This window comes from Bactrocera neohumeralis, chromosome 2 (genome assembly GCF_024586455.1).
Source record: "Bactrocera neohumeralis isolate Rockhampton chromosome 2, APGP_CSIRO_Bneo_wtdbg2-racon-allhic-juicebox.fasta_v2, whole genome shotgun sequence".
NCBI classification, from domain to species: Eukaryota; Metazoa; Arthropoda; class Insecta; order Diptera; family Tephritidae; genus Bactrocera; species Bactrocera neohumeralis.
In genome coordinates, this window is record NC_065919.1 from 65,906,014 (window position 1) to 65,920,537 (window position 14,524).

At 36.5% G+C, this 14,524-nt stretch overlaps 1 protein-coding gene across 7 annotated transcripts in view; it reads left to right on the forward strand.

The window, feature by feature from the left end:
- The window catches only part of LOC126751831 (G protein-coupled receptor kinase 2), a 252,667-nt gene that overhangs the window by 90,789 nt on the left and 147,354 nt on the right, over positions 1-14,524 (forward strand). The gene's annotated exons all lie outside the window — the stretch shown is intronic.

The following is a 14,524-nucleotide window of genomic DNA, read 5'->3' on the forward strand; positions in this document are numbered from 1 at the left end:
ACTGCCTAATGAGATGTTGAGATGCCTCTACTAAATCTCTCTCAGTCAATTGACGATCTTCCAAAACCATATCCTGTATTTTGCCTAAGATGTCTGGTATTGTTGCGCTTTTTGGACGTCCTTCACGTGGATCGTCTTCAAGGCTTGTACGACGACGTTTAAATTCAGTAATCCATCTTTCTACTGTTCTAATTGTAGGTGAACAATTATTATACACTTTTAGTATTCGTTCGTGAATTTCTTTCGGTGCCAAACCTTCCAAAAATAAGAACTTTATCACTGCACGATATTCAATATATTTCAAGTATATAGAATTTTCTTGAAATTCTACCTTACCTAAAGTTAATATTTAGTTAGATAGCCTTTACTACATTGCACTGCAGCACATCGATTCGACATTGCTTGGACTAAAGTAGCAATTTGAACGTGACATTTTCTGTTCCACTCTGCCAGTATTATTTCTCAAAAAGAATCGAGGTTTTCGTGCAGCTACGGCAATTTTTATAATCCCCCTTAGATTTTCTATGGGATTTATGTCCGGACTTTGAGTTGGCCAATCCATAATTTTAATATTTCGACTACTTATCGAAGTAGAGCAGCGCGTGGAGTCGTTTTCGTGTTGAAAAATTTAAACCAACGCTAAATTGTCCACATAGTCACCGTCTAAATTGTCCTCCAATATGTCTTTGTATATTTCGCTGTTCATTTTCCCCCATGTATTTTAACAATCGGGCCAACGACTGACACCGCGAAGCAATCCCGACCCTTCACCGGTGACCCACCAAGTTTCACAGTTTTTTTAGTGTACCTGGGGTTAAGTTCTTGCATATATAATCCTACATATGGTTTGCCGAAAACGTTGAATTTGAACTCCAAACTATCAAAATCAAGAATTTAGGATCCTTCCAGAGTTGGTCTTTGGCAAATGCTTTTTCACTTTCAATATTTTTTCTCGAAACATTATTTTTTCGTCTTGATTAGCGGTCATTTAATGTATTTTCTTGCACTCGTCTTCGTAGAGTTCACGCTGATATTTGTATACTTTGGTACCCCTCTAATTGAACCCTGATTTCCGTAGAAGTTGAAAATGGATTCGGTTTGGTCAACCTAACCAAAGACCTATCGTCAGAACCGGTGGCCTTTTTACTTGATTCCAATTGTTGAGTACGTATGGGAGCTACATATATATGCTATAGTGATCCAATATCAGCGGTTCCTGCGAATGAGCACTTTCTTGTAGAGAAAAGAAACAAAAATTCAGATCGATATCGCAAAAACTGGGGGACTAGTTCGCGTATACAGAGTCGAACGGGCAGACAGACGGATATAGCTAAATCAACTCAGCTCGTCACGTTGGTATTTTTTAGGGTCTCGAACTTTTCCTTTTGCTATGACAAAAACCTCTTCTTATCCATCGCTGTTGGCGTAGACGCCACTTACGCGGTTATAGCCGAGTTTGCAACAGCGTGAAGGCTGTTTTGTTCTTTTCATTGGAGGTGTTTTTTTACGTGGCGTGTCTCAAGCCGCACAACTCTGTGGAGGTATGATTCGCGTTCTCACTTTAGCTCGCCTTCAAACAGATATTTTTTGGCTACCCAGAGGTTACTTGGTCTAAGGCCGGAAGTCGTGAGCTGCTTGAGCCATATGTAAACGAATCGTTTCTGGCCACTCTCAACTGAATGATGCTCAGAGAACTTTACTCACTTGCGTGAACTTCTACACCTGGCTCCATCCTCCAATTTTATAATAATGAAAAGTTTAATACGATCTGAGGTGATAACATTGAAAGCGCTTGATGGTCAAATCCGAGATAGCGGGAATGTAAGGCAGTAAAAGCGCGACACCTATGAAAAGAAAGCTTCGCTCAGCCTCTCATACAAATATTTTATAATTGCCTTAAAGGATTTGGTATTTTGGTCATGAAGCGAAGAAAAATCTATTGGTCGTCATAACAAAATCGGACACTCAGATATTTCTTTTTTCTTTAGTCTGAAGTCTACATATCCGAAAATAGCACCAATAATCTTCTTTACCCGCTGGAACATCCGCTTCAAATGACAGTCAGGTATTTTTAGGAAACCGATATCCGGGCCGACACCAGCTCGAAGCAGCTTTCGTCAATACTCATTTTGATTGCGTTGAATGTTGAATACTCTTCCAAAAGATGGTGTATATACATATCTGGGCATGTATATTTTCTCCTTAAAAAGTATTATAACCACTTCTCTCTTCTCCAATTTAGACTAGTAAGTAGTCACTAGCAATCTTCCATTTTTGTTCGGTTCTCTGTAATTAATCCTTCATGTACGTGGGTATTAGTAAATTAAGCAACACATTTGATTAAATACTGACGGTAAGAGTAATCTCTTCTTCGTCTACCAGCTATTACTGCGCTTCAATTCACCGGCTCACATTTCTTTACCCTTGAACTCGTATGTGCCGTATGTATGTATATGTGTGAGTGGAGGCGAGCACTGAAATCTATTTGCTTATCTGCTCTGCCTCTATAATCAACAATTAATTATAATACACGCGCTAATAAGAAATAATTCATACCACTTAATTACGCTTACAGTGAAGATTGTGCTTGTGATTTAAGGCAGCTCCTGATGACAGGCAAAGCCGTAAGAGTTGATAAGCAAAATAAATTGGGGATTAATTTACGCATGAGCTAACTTACATGCAGTACGCTGCTTAACATATGGATGCAGTTACATGTTCCTGGAATTACTGGAGCACTGCTAAAGTGAACTATGTATATACATTAGGGTGTTTTGTTTTTGTTTTGAATTATTCATTTTTTTTCAATCCCATTATGAATTTTCCTTGGAAATACCCTTAAAAAAAATCCCTGAAAATTTGAGCCCTTAATATTAACATTAACGACTGGACCGAGGCATTTAAAATTTTTTTTTTTGTCTTTAAATTTCTATAGCCCAGAGACATTTTATCGCTTTGATTTTAGACACATATTCCTCAGAATTGAACATTCTACAAAAGTGCCCATTGCGACAAAGTCGAAACTCACACCGGCGAGGTAGTACGGGGCTCTAAACCTGATTTTTCCACGAAATTCGCATTTTTTTGTATATATCTCGTAAATGACAAGAGCTACAGAACATGACAAAGTCTTTCTCTACTTATCTCCCTCGCTCTTTTCCTCTCTTCCTCTCTGTCTTCCTTTCTCCTTCTTTCCCTTTCTATCTTTCTCTCTCAAAAACGGTGAATATCTACTCCAAATTCTAAAAATCTGCAATTCTACAAAAACCCTTCATTGTAAACGCTACATAACCTCCATTATAAAATTGCGCAGACATCATTTTGTTAGTCTGATAAACTTAAGCTTTTAATTAAGAGCTATCCTTCATCAGATCCACTTTACAGCACTGCAAACTCTTTTTTGATCCAGCTCTCGTACAGAACTCTGAAATAGAGTCTTCCCTGTCTGATTAATTTCGACAGAATTGCGCACAGTTTTCAAGTAGCTTCGTTTGAAGTCTTCTACAAATGCTACAAACTCATGAAGCTCACTAGGGGTGCCTTGACCTCTTTCGCGGCAAATAGAAATGCGACAAATGCTGAGGCAGACTCATAGCTCGGTCGTATCAATTTTAATTTCGCAAATGAATTTCATTCGCTCACGAAAAACAATCTTTTTTGCAGTAACTTTTGAGTGAAAATTTAAACAGTTTGTGGAGACTCTCTAAGGACCAAGCTCACTGATATACGGTAGCATTGAAAAAACCCCACTCACTTAACGTCTGCAGTCATTTGTTTTGAAGAAAAATTTATGATTTTTTCTCATTTCAGTCATTTCTGTCGTCGATTTGTGTGAAGAGTTTTTATTGTGCTCACGAAGTCAGTGCTTGGCCGAGATCGCGCTTTGGGGAGATTTCGCTGGAGCTCTTTTTTTACATAGATTATACGTTAGCACTTTATCGCCATTTCTAACTCAGTTTAATTCTTTTCAAGCTAAGCTGAGTGCAGTAACCTTCTTCATGTTTATTAAAATGGTTATCCGCCAGCTTGAAATGATTTGTCTTCCAGGATATCATTACGATACTTTCTGTGTATCTGTTTACAGTATTTTCCGTTCTTTCCAGAAATATTTTTTTTGCATCGCCTAGACTCTTAGAAATTCTCTCGTAGAATTATTGCCAATTCTAGCTCCTCTGTCTCCTTCTGTTTTACTACTGAATGAATGGGTTTCACGTGACTTTACCAACTGCTAGACTATTCTAGCTCAGTCGGAAGTTAAATGTAGTGAACTCCCCGCCCTTGGTAAAGGCGATCTGTCACTGTCAACGTCATAAAGATAAAAAGTCAAATCGCCTAACATAACTTAAAACTGATCCCATGACGTTCTGGCTTACGGAACGAAATGGTGCCGAAATGTACAGCTGATAAAAGTTGCACAAAGCGAACATAGTCTGAGGAAAGCTATCAAGTTCATTATTCTTGTTGTAAATTTTAAACTCTTAACGTTAGTCAACAAGTTTCTATAACGATCCCAAAGTGGGTTTTCCACAAATCGTCGTAGCCTAGCAATGAGTGGTTGGCAATTCTCATGAACTTGGAAATTCATTATATCACCACTTGAGGCTGCGCATGTTGAGCTTTCGAAATAAAGTTAAGTTAGTCAAAATTAGATTTTCTTCAGAATATTCCACAACAATTGTTGTAGCTAATTTCTATCAGCTAATTCTCAAGCACATCCCCATCTAGGTATTTGTCTACATTTCTATTTTTCCAAATTTAATTTTTAATTTTACGCCCCTTCTGCCACAGCCGCCCAAGCGAATCTTAACTCCAGAATATTGCATGTCTCTGGGTAATTTAATATACAAGCTTCCGGTTTATTGCGCTTAGTTTCGTTTTTGCTTTTTGTATCATTCCTTTTGCATTTACAAATACTCTGCCTGCTCATCCATATGCCCGTCGATTTTGAAATTTCTCTTCTATACATATTTGTATGTTTGCACCACCGTTGCGTGTATTCCTCTGAGGAAGTCCGCAGCTATAAATTATGCATTGCCTAGCAGGCGAGTTGAAAGTAGATTTAATGTAGGAGAGTCCTGTACTAAGTGGCAAAGTATAATCATATTAGCTGAATTTCATGCACGTTAGCCATGGCGTATGAGTAAAATCAATATTTTTCAAAATGTCCAACCTTTTAGAGCAAAATTATTTGAAAAAGCAGGGGTTGGTAATAAATTGCAGCTTTGAAATTTTGCATGGATTATTGTCCAAGGCAACGGTATAATCTCCAAAGAAATTGCTCAAATCGGACCACTATCGCATATACATAACTGCCCTAGAAACTGAGTCCAGTCCTTGTGTGAAAACTTTTTTAGTTGACGAGATATGTTTACAAAATTTGACATGGATTATTGCGCAAGGCGAGAGGGCAATCTCCGAAGATTAAGTATAAGTCTGGCTTAATATGGATGGATTTATGTCTCATATTATTAATTGATTTTTTGCTACAACCCACTTTTCGCAATGCAATAATTGCCATTAGCAGATTGTATTAATGTATAAGGGGCTACATGGGTTGACGGGTTTCAAAAAATCGATTTTTTTTATTCTCTTATTCAATTCTACAACACCTCTAGAATATTGTCCTACATTTTCAAGTTGATCCGAGTGATAGTTTCGGAGATATAGTCTTGAAAACTTGCGCGTTCGAGGCTAGTTAGGCTAAGTAGGCCGTCCTTAAACACGTTTTTCTCGAAACTGTGTTTTTGAAAACGGTTGACAAGATTTCTCGAGAACTACTGAATCTATGTTCAAGAAATTTTACCACAGGTCTTTGAATGACAATTTCTTAAAATTTGGACGAAGGTTTTTTTATGCTTATAACTATATGAAGAAAAATATCGCAATATATTCACTGAAATTTTAATTTCTTTTAAATGCCTCCCAAAAATTTATTTTTGTTCCACTTTGGATGACTCTGTAAGCAGTTATCCTGCCATTCGGAAAAGACGTCGCAATGGCCGAATTTAAAATATTTTTTTTTTACAAAAATTTCAGAATTTCTGTTTTAATAGTGTATGCTTGTAATATTAAAAAAACTGTAATAAAATATTTCATTTCTTATATGAGAAAATTTTTTTTTGAAAAAGTCTGTTTTTACCCGACGAAACCCACGTAACCCCTTAAGTCCAAAATAAGTTTGTTTTGGCTTTCTCTATATATTTCTTTCATAGCGCCAAAATGTAGACTACATTTATTTGCTCATTTCTTTTTACATATGCGAGAAATTTATTGCTCCACAAATCTAATGACCTGAAGGTGGCTGTATCGGGGTTGAACGAAGCAGTCGTAACTTGTTTTCAAAGACAATAATAAACAAAATTTTAATAAGTGAGTAACGAAAGTTGAAAGTTTTCAAAAACAAACAAAAATAATTCTCTGCCCGATTTATTTTATAATTTAATCATATTGTCGATCGACATCTCTCCACGCTCAAACTTTAGGAGTTTAGTTGTCATAAAGGAGAATCGTTGACAAGAAAGTTGAACAGAGTGCAAAAACATAGTCTTATCCGGCAATTGTGATTATGCTATACTGCATTGCCTACATTTTGGCGCGCACTGACTAAGAATCATAATGCTCATCAGTAGTTTTTTATTGCTCATACCTGCCCTGTAGTCTTCCAAATAATAGAAAAAATATTTATTGCATCTATAAAATATTTATATGCAAGATTTCTTTGGTTATAATTTAATTCTACCAGCCATTATAAATATTGTAAATATTCAAACACACAAATCTGCGACAAAAAGCTTAACGAAGCACAAAATTTTCAATTTCACCGCAATTAGATCTGGTTTGCATAAATACTGGATTGCGTTTACCTGTTTGTCAAGCAAATGCCTAGTGATCTCCCATAATATATTACCAGAAAACACTTACGAAAGTAACTAAGTACACTTCCTACTAAAGTATGGAATATTTTCATTGAAAAGCGCAGTACAAAATGTAAATAAGTTACACGCATTCGTTAACAATAAAAACTGTATCCTACCTGAAATGTATTTACTTTAGTAGATAAAAACGAACTCAATTACAATTTCTATCCCACGTGTAATTCCACACATATCTTGTATTATATAATCTTTAACAACACCTGCTGAACCGCTTAACAGCGCTTGCCACCGATACAGCGCAGCACTTTGGGAGCTCGCTTGATTGCAGCGCTGAACCCTTGAACTTATCGTTAATCGCTGCCATTTTTCAGCGATTTCATAACAAGCAGCGTAAGTCTCAGAGTCCCAAAATAAATAATAGCAGAAAGTTAAGAAAAAAAGTCCTGCACACGCTTATAAAGGTGTACACGTTCGCCCGCTGCTCCCAAAGGTATGCTACACCGTGATGATTTTCCTTTCTTCATGAGCTTTGTTCTCGACATCAATTCCGGTTTCTTTTTATCATTGAAGCGTAAATATTTTTTATAACTTTTTGTGCTCATAAATTTCACTTTTTCCCGCTCTTTCTTTTGTTTGTTGTCAACTGCCATGTAGCGGTAGATTGCAAAATACCGTACATCTAAAAGAATTTCAGCATATTTTTCAGGCATATCCACCTTTGTATCGCCCTGAGCTACGCGAATATTTCAAAGAAAATGCTCTCAAAACTAGCCCGCATATTTTCATAGTCGTGTCCGCCAACCGCTCTCCTCCTCCAGCGCTGTTGCTGCGCAGTAACAAATTTAATATTGATTTAGGGCCACTTGGCCCAACAGCCCGCACTAGGTGCTGTTGTTTCTAGTTTTATTGTAGTAATTTCCTTTTGTGTTCCGTCAGCTTGGCAACAATGTGCCAGCCGTCGCCTCAGTTCATAATTTTGTTGTTCTACGTTCTTCGTTCATTGTTTACATTTTCCCATGACAATAAAATAGCATCTAAAGACAAGTGCTCGACTTTGAGCTACAAGTGTGAGCTTGTTCGTTTTCATAACCAGCGTTGGTATTCGGCTTTATAAGGGTGTATGAGATGGCGGAGGGTGAGTGCAAAGCTAATTGGCGCTTTCAACTTTCAATTTAATTCAATTATTGTGCATCTCAATTAACTAAATTTTATTCAATTTAGTTTTCCATGTATTCAATCAGCTTACCAGTCTTTTGATTTAGGAATATTTACCTAAACTAAATATATTTATATACAACTCATTTAAAGTGTTCTTTAAACAATTTAAATTAAACTGAACACTAGTAAATTGCATCCATTCTTTAAATGAAGTCATTTCTATTAAATTGAGTTACCGAAAAATTTGTAGCACACGGAATCAATCAGCTCAAATGGCGCTGGTTTCCACTTTACTTCGGTCAAATAATAGTACAGTATATAATTTTTTCTATCTTTATCGCACTCGAAACGATTTGAGCCCCTGTTGTTATTGTTGTTGTTGCAAAGTGCTCAGATTTTTTAAAGATTAATTATTGTTATCGACAACACATATGAAAGAAGCTGTATCGACGAGGCAGTTGTAAGTAAAAGCGTTTTCAGTGGCCGAGAGGAGAGGAGGATATCCCGTAGATAATTGCTCCCGGGTCTGGAGTTCTCAAAGAGTCACGGTGCTCTGCAACAATTTAGAATTTTTTCCAAACAATTCACTAGAATGATCCCGAGGTTCCGGATTCCTCTCTTCCCCCTAAACATGTTTGTGAAGAAGATACAAAGTTGCCGAATGATTAAGACTTTAACCTGGTAAATTCAACAACTAGGCGTACTCAGATTGACACAAGACAACTCAAACTGTTTGCGGAAGTTGAAATTGCAGGATATAGAAGTTTATGATTGTTTTTTTTTTGGAAATTGATTTCAAAATCTAACAATGTCTCCCTTCTGATAATGTTTGTAACACAGATAATGTTCATGGGCATCTACTATATATTTTTTTTGTGGTTAAGGAGGTGAATGCCTTCCGCATCGTCAGTGCTGTCGTCACAGCAACGGTATGTGCCACTTGCAGGTCAATAAAAACGCCCCTCTAAGGAACCGTCGCCCACCCTGGAACCACGTACGCATTACTTGAGGGTGACGTTCCATTTTTCTCATTGAGACATTTAGTACATATGCGCACCGGCATCCGTGCCCACTTTTTGCTGCGTAGCAAAATTATCGGTTATAACTAATTTTGCATCGCCTGAATCTATTCGGTAGGTGAGGGCTGCGGTGCGGTGCACTCTGGCCACGCCGGTTTTTCTTTTTAACACATCTGGGCAGATCTCAATTTCGTACAATCCGTAGAACGCTGATTGTCGTCGACATTAAGAGCTTTCTCTTTTTTTTGGCTGGAGCCCCTATGTTGGTCATTAGCCTGCTAAGTTGAGAGGTGATTTTCACTGCCTTTCCTGCGGCGTGCTGTATTTGTACCCAGAGGGTTAGTCTTACCCCAAGGTAGTTTACTGCTTTTTGTGTCCTAAGATTATCCGTAGTCATTTGCATACTTATTTCGAGGGGTTTACTCAGCATCTACAATAAACACGTTCAGTAACTGGTCATAAGTCGATGTGCTAATAGGTCTAATCTGAGTTCTAATAATCACGGATGACCGTTTTCGATCTACAGATTACCTAAGTAATAAGTTGTAAATCGCATTCCAATTCATGCGGCTAATTGGTATAAAAACTGTCGCCTTGGGTTTCGTATGAAAAATGTTTAGACTCCGTGAACTGAGAAATGTTAGCGAATATCTTATCCTATAATCTAATATTTTTCATAGTTATACCTCACCTCGACTTTAGCTAAAATTTAGTGAATTCTTACTTGGAATCGGAAACTTCACTGTACAAAAACTCCCACAAAGTCTAAAAACCGTTAAATAAAGACAATAATTTCTATAGCTGCGTTCGATACGCCACTAATTAGCTCTCTATCGTTGAGCTCCATTCTCTGAGACCAAAAATCTTCAATTGGAACCAGCAGTGAAATGGCATAACATTTTTGAAGATGACCTCTTAACTAAAGTCGCATAAAAATGGTCTTAATTGGAATCTGAAAGTTCACTCTATAAGAATAAAAAAATATCAATTACTTTTACATGCTGATAAATAATGACAATTATTTCTAAACCTGTGTTCAATTCACCATTTCTCTGGTCAGTGTCCTTGAGCTACATATATTCTGTGTTTCTTTCTTTATTTTTTTATATATATAATTGGAACCACCCAACCAGTATAGTCTGAGGCAAGGGAGAAGGTGGATACCGTAGTAAATTGTTATAACCGCATGCATACTTATGTCACTCTTTGCAATTTGTACCAGTTGTTTGTTCGTTTCGCCTTTTTCAAAATTTGAATTTAGAAGTTTTTTCAAAACATGTGTATTTTTTCTTTTTTAGTCCCGAAAACTTACTATATACTCTTTTTCTTTGTCATAAATTTCAGGTTTATATACATAGATTTAAATTTTATTAATTTATTTTGCCTTCCTTTCCTCACCGCAATCAGTTGAATCCGCAACTTGTTTTATTGTCATGCCTTGAAAGATTTTTACTGTCAAATTCCAATTTCCAAAATATTTGTTGAGCTTTACAACTCTATTTTGTATTCATTTATTTATTTATTTTTCATCCAAAAATTGTAAAAATCATTCCCGCGCATATTGTGAAACATTGCCTCGCCGTCATGTTTGTGCGTTTTCACATTCTGACGACGGGACATTTTATCGCTGCACAATTATGGCCGCCGCCTTCGGCAAGCTTTTCCAAAGTTACGAATATTTTCATTCACAATTTTCTTTTGGATTTTCAACAACGCCTCGAGGATAGCTGTGTGGCGCGAAACTGAATATTAAAACAATGCAAAATTCAGTGGCGAAAAAGGGGGACGTGAACGCTTCACGCAGCCTCAAGCGCCAAGTGGAAGCACATTTTTGCCATATTTTTTTTTGTTGTAAATTTCATTCCCCTTCCGCACTTGATTTCAATTACGAAATAATCTGGTGTGCCTGGAAGTTTATGCTATTGATTGCAATTTTAAGGTTCAATGTTTTATTTATTATATTTGTTTTTTTTGCTTTATGGAAATTTAAATATTTCATTTTCATTTAAAGAAAGATTTTAACTAATTTTTAGCCCAAATTTTGAATGTAAAAATCCCTATCCAAATAATGAAAATCTCCTTTCAATGAAACCTGCCTTTTCTCCCTATGCTTGCAGCTTCTTAAACTTTCCCTCTCTTATCTCAGTGCAAGCACTTTATGGCATTATTAGAAGCCACAAAACACGCTGATGAACTCAATTAAAATAGGATTAAATCATTATTTGATAACCTTGCAATTTGTTTGCGCAAATAAAATTTCCAACTAAATTTTTTGATGCGCTTAAGCTTACTGAGGCGGGTATACTCGTAACACATTTACACGCTGCTATTCATCAGGCTTTTTGTTGCTACTCGAATTTTAATGTCAGCTGCATAAGCTATGGAGCAATAAAATCAATTCCGATAACTAATCGGAGCTTTTCTTACACTTAACCTTAAATGAGCCGGAAGCTATTTTAAACTAGAGTCTAAGCATTTTTACTCCAATAAATTCAGGTTTGCTCAGGACATTCCTATCTCTATATATTCGATTTTTTTGCGTACTTATAAAGACTTATGGGGTCCCGGTGGTCTAGAACGCTCAAATTAAGGGTGTTTTCTGGATATTTTTTAAGGTTTAAAAAAAGAGCAATCGATTTAAATTTTTTACAGTTTATTTGTACACTTAGGAAAAGTATAAAAATATTTTTTTGTTAAATAAAAAACAATTTTAACAATATTAAAAATGGCGTCCAAAAAAAGCTATCTTAAAAAATGACTCCCGGTGCCGTTGTTGATTTTGACTCTTCAGAACATCTAAAACATAAAAACCAAATAAATTACTAATCAGTAGGAGTGCAGCTATCGCTGGAACTACAACCAAAAAAAAAATTGAAAATTAAATTCAGATTCTGAAAACAGCTATTTTTGGACCAGTTTTAGATCGAAAAAAAAATCGAAGTTCTTAAAATTAAAATTTGATCGTAGTTCCAGCGATAGATTTTGATCTTATAAACACCATATTAAAATTTCAACTGATTCGGATGGATAGTTTTTTTTTCATAAACGGCACGCCGAAAAAAGTAGTTTTGAGATAAATGACGTACAAAGCATCTATTCATTGAGCCTCTCGACCGCGCGCTACCTGCTAAAACAGCTGCAAAAGCTAAAATAATGTGAATATCCCAAAAATTTTACAGTATATTCTTAAAGGACTATACTATCGAGTTTTTGAAAATTCTAGACCACCGGGACCCCTTAATGAATTTCCTAACTAAATCACGATGATTTTGGAAACTCAAAATTGTGATTTCAGCAACTCTTATTTTTCGCAATTCGGTATATCTTACTTTCTTGGTGATGACCATCTTATAGCTTCTTCTTTTGGCTTCTAACTTCTGGTTGTGGCAGTTTTCGAAACTCCAGAGATCGTTTGTATTGATCTTCAGGATAAAATGTGCAAAGTCTGCCTGCTTTTTAAATCTCCCACTACTTAGTACTTACGTACTCTGCACTACATGACTACGCGAATATCCTAGGATCGTATGTATATGATCCCATAATGGAACCATATTAGCCCGCTTCTACATTATAGTAATTTTTCTTCTATATTCCATTGCATTTTCAGCCAAAAGTCGGAGACAAGAAATTTCCATTTATATTTTTCTTTTGAGGGCTTATCTCGATTTAACGACACAGCTAGAGGTTGTAGAAATCTACGGTAGACTAAAGTAATTTTATTTCTTTATATATGTACTTCTCGATTTATTAAAAATATAGATCTCCTTGACTTCACCAATAAATGGCTCAAGTGTTCTGTTGTAAAAGTATGATCGGGTTAGACCTTATGGCTTTAAAAAGATAAGATTTCAAACTAAAAAATTGTTGACACAGTTTTGTGATTTCTTGGTTCGGTGTTGTTAGAACATGCTTTAAAAACGAACCTCATTCGGATAAAAATCCGAGTCCGTTCCGGTTACTTAGACCCGACTGTCGTTGGAACAGTTAACTGTACATTGATAGTGGCCCGCCACGAGAACCTTAGTTGGTAGGTTCTTATGCATCCATCTTTCAGTCCGGAAAGCGTACCAAGAGATTGCTACCGGTTTCAGACTATGACGAATGAGTTTGCTGTTGAAAAATTCGCCTCAAGAGAAGCTTGTGGAATCCTACCAATCCAATTTTTTCAAAATGGGGACTAGAAATCCTATGACAGGGTTTCTGCGAAAGAATTTCTCTGAAATTACCTGCAAAAACTCGAAGAAGTAATGGAAAAACGATGTATATTTGACCTAAATCGGATCAGATTATTCCAAATATTTTCACGATAACCTTCAATTCGATGCAAAAACAATGCCTCTTTTTTCTACTTCTTATACTACTCGTTATTTGTCAAAAGTAACGAGTTATCGATATCACTCACACTCAGAGTATAGCCATACTAAGCACTAATATCTGGTATGAAATATCTAATTATAGGAGACTTCTGTATGTTCCTAGATTAACTTTATTTCGAATTCAGATCCAGACAACGAGACGAGACGAGATCCATTAATTCCATAAATTTTAACATCACAACATAATTTTGTGACTTCGTAGTTTTATTGCTCATCATTACTACATAATCATTCATAATTACTCGCATAATTCACATAATTGTCTAAATATCCTGCTTTGACTCTCGCTGCAAGCTTAATTATTAAGCACTAATTGACGGTTTAACCCCAGAGCTTCTGTTGCATAACCTAAGCAGCAACGAATGCAATGCAACGAACTTAGCACGGATTACATTTTGAATTATTAAATTCGCCATTTTGTTTGACCTTATAGAGGAATGGCTGCAACTGGTTGGCTGAGCCGAAAAGAAGAAGCTGCAAAATTGCAAAAGCGGATCAATTTATATGCATCGTCGTGACGCAAGAAAGTGAGACAACCATAAGGAGAAGTAGAAGATAGCTAAAATATAGCAAAGTTCATGCACTTCAACTGCTAAAAGCAAAATGAAGTCATAAAATTAACGAATAGTTTGTTGCAGGGATATGGAGAGGCCTCAAGCCATACAAACTGCCTTGTATAGTATTCATAAATACTTAGTAGTGTATGGTTACCGCATTGTAGCTCTTCACGTTCATTAAGTTGGAGTTACAGAGCACACTATTTATGTCTATGTCCATACCTACAAATGTATATATAAAGTCCTCCGTGTATAAGGCCGTGCTTTCAACCAAGCGTTGCATCAGCTCCTACATCCTCCCTCGACTGTTGGATTTGTGTTTCGTCAGCTACTCGGCACTTGAATCCTGCTATGATTATATGTGTATAAGAGTATATACATCTGTTTGTATGTCCTTTCTGTGCCTATTGAGCTCACAGTACTCCATTGAGATTTTAACTACTACGCCGTTGAGCTGGCTCTGGGCAAGCTGACAGCGAAACTGACAAACAGTTGGACAGCAAAATGTGTGCGGCGGATGGTTAGAGCATATCAATTCT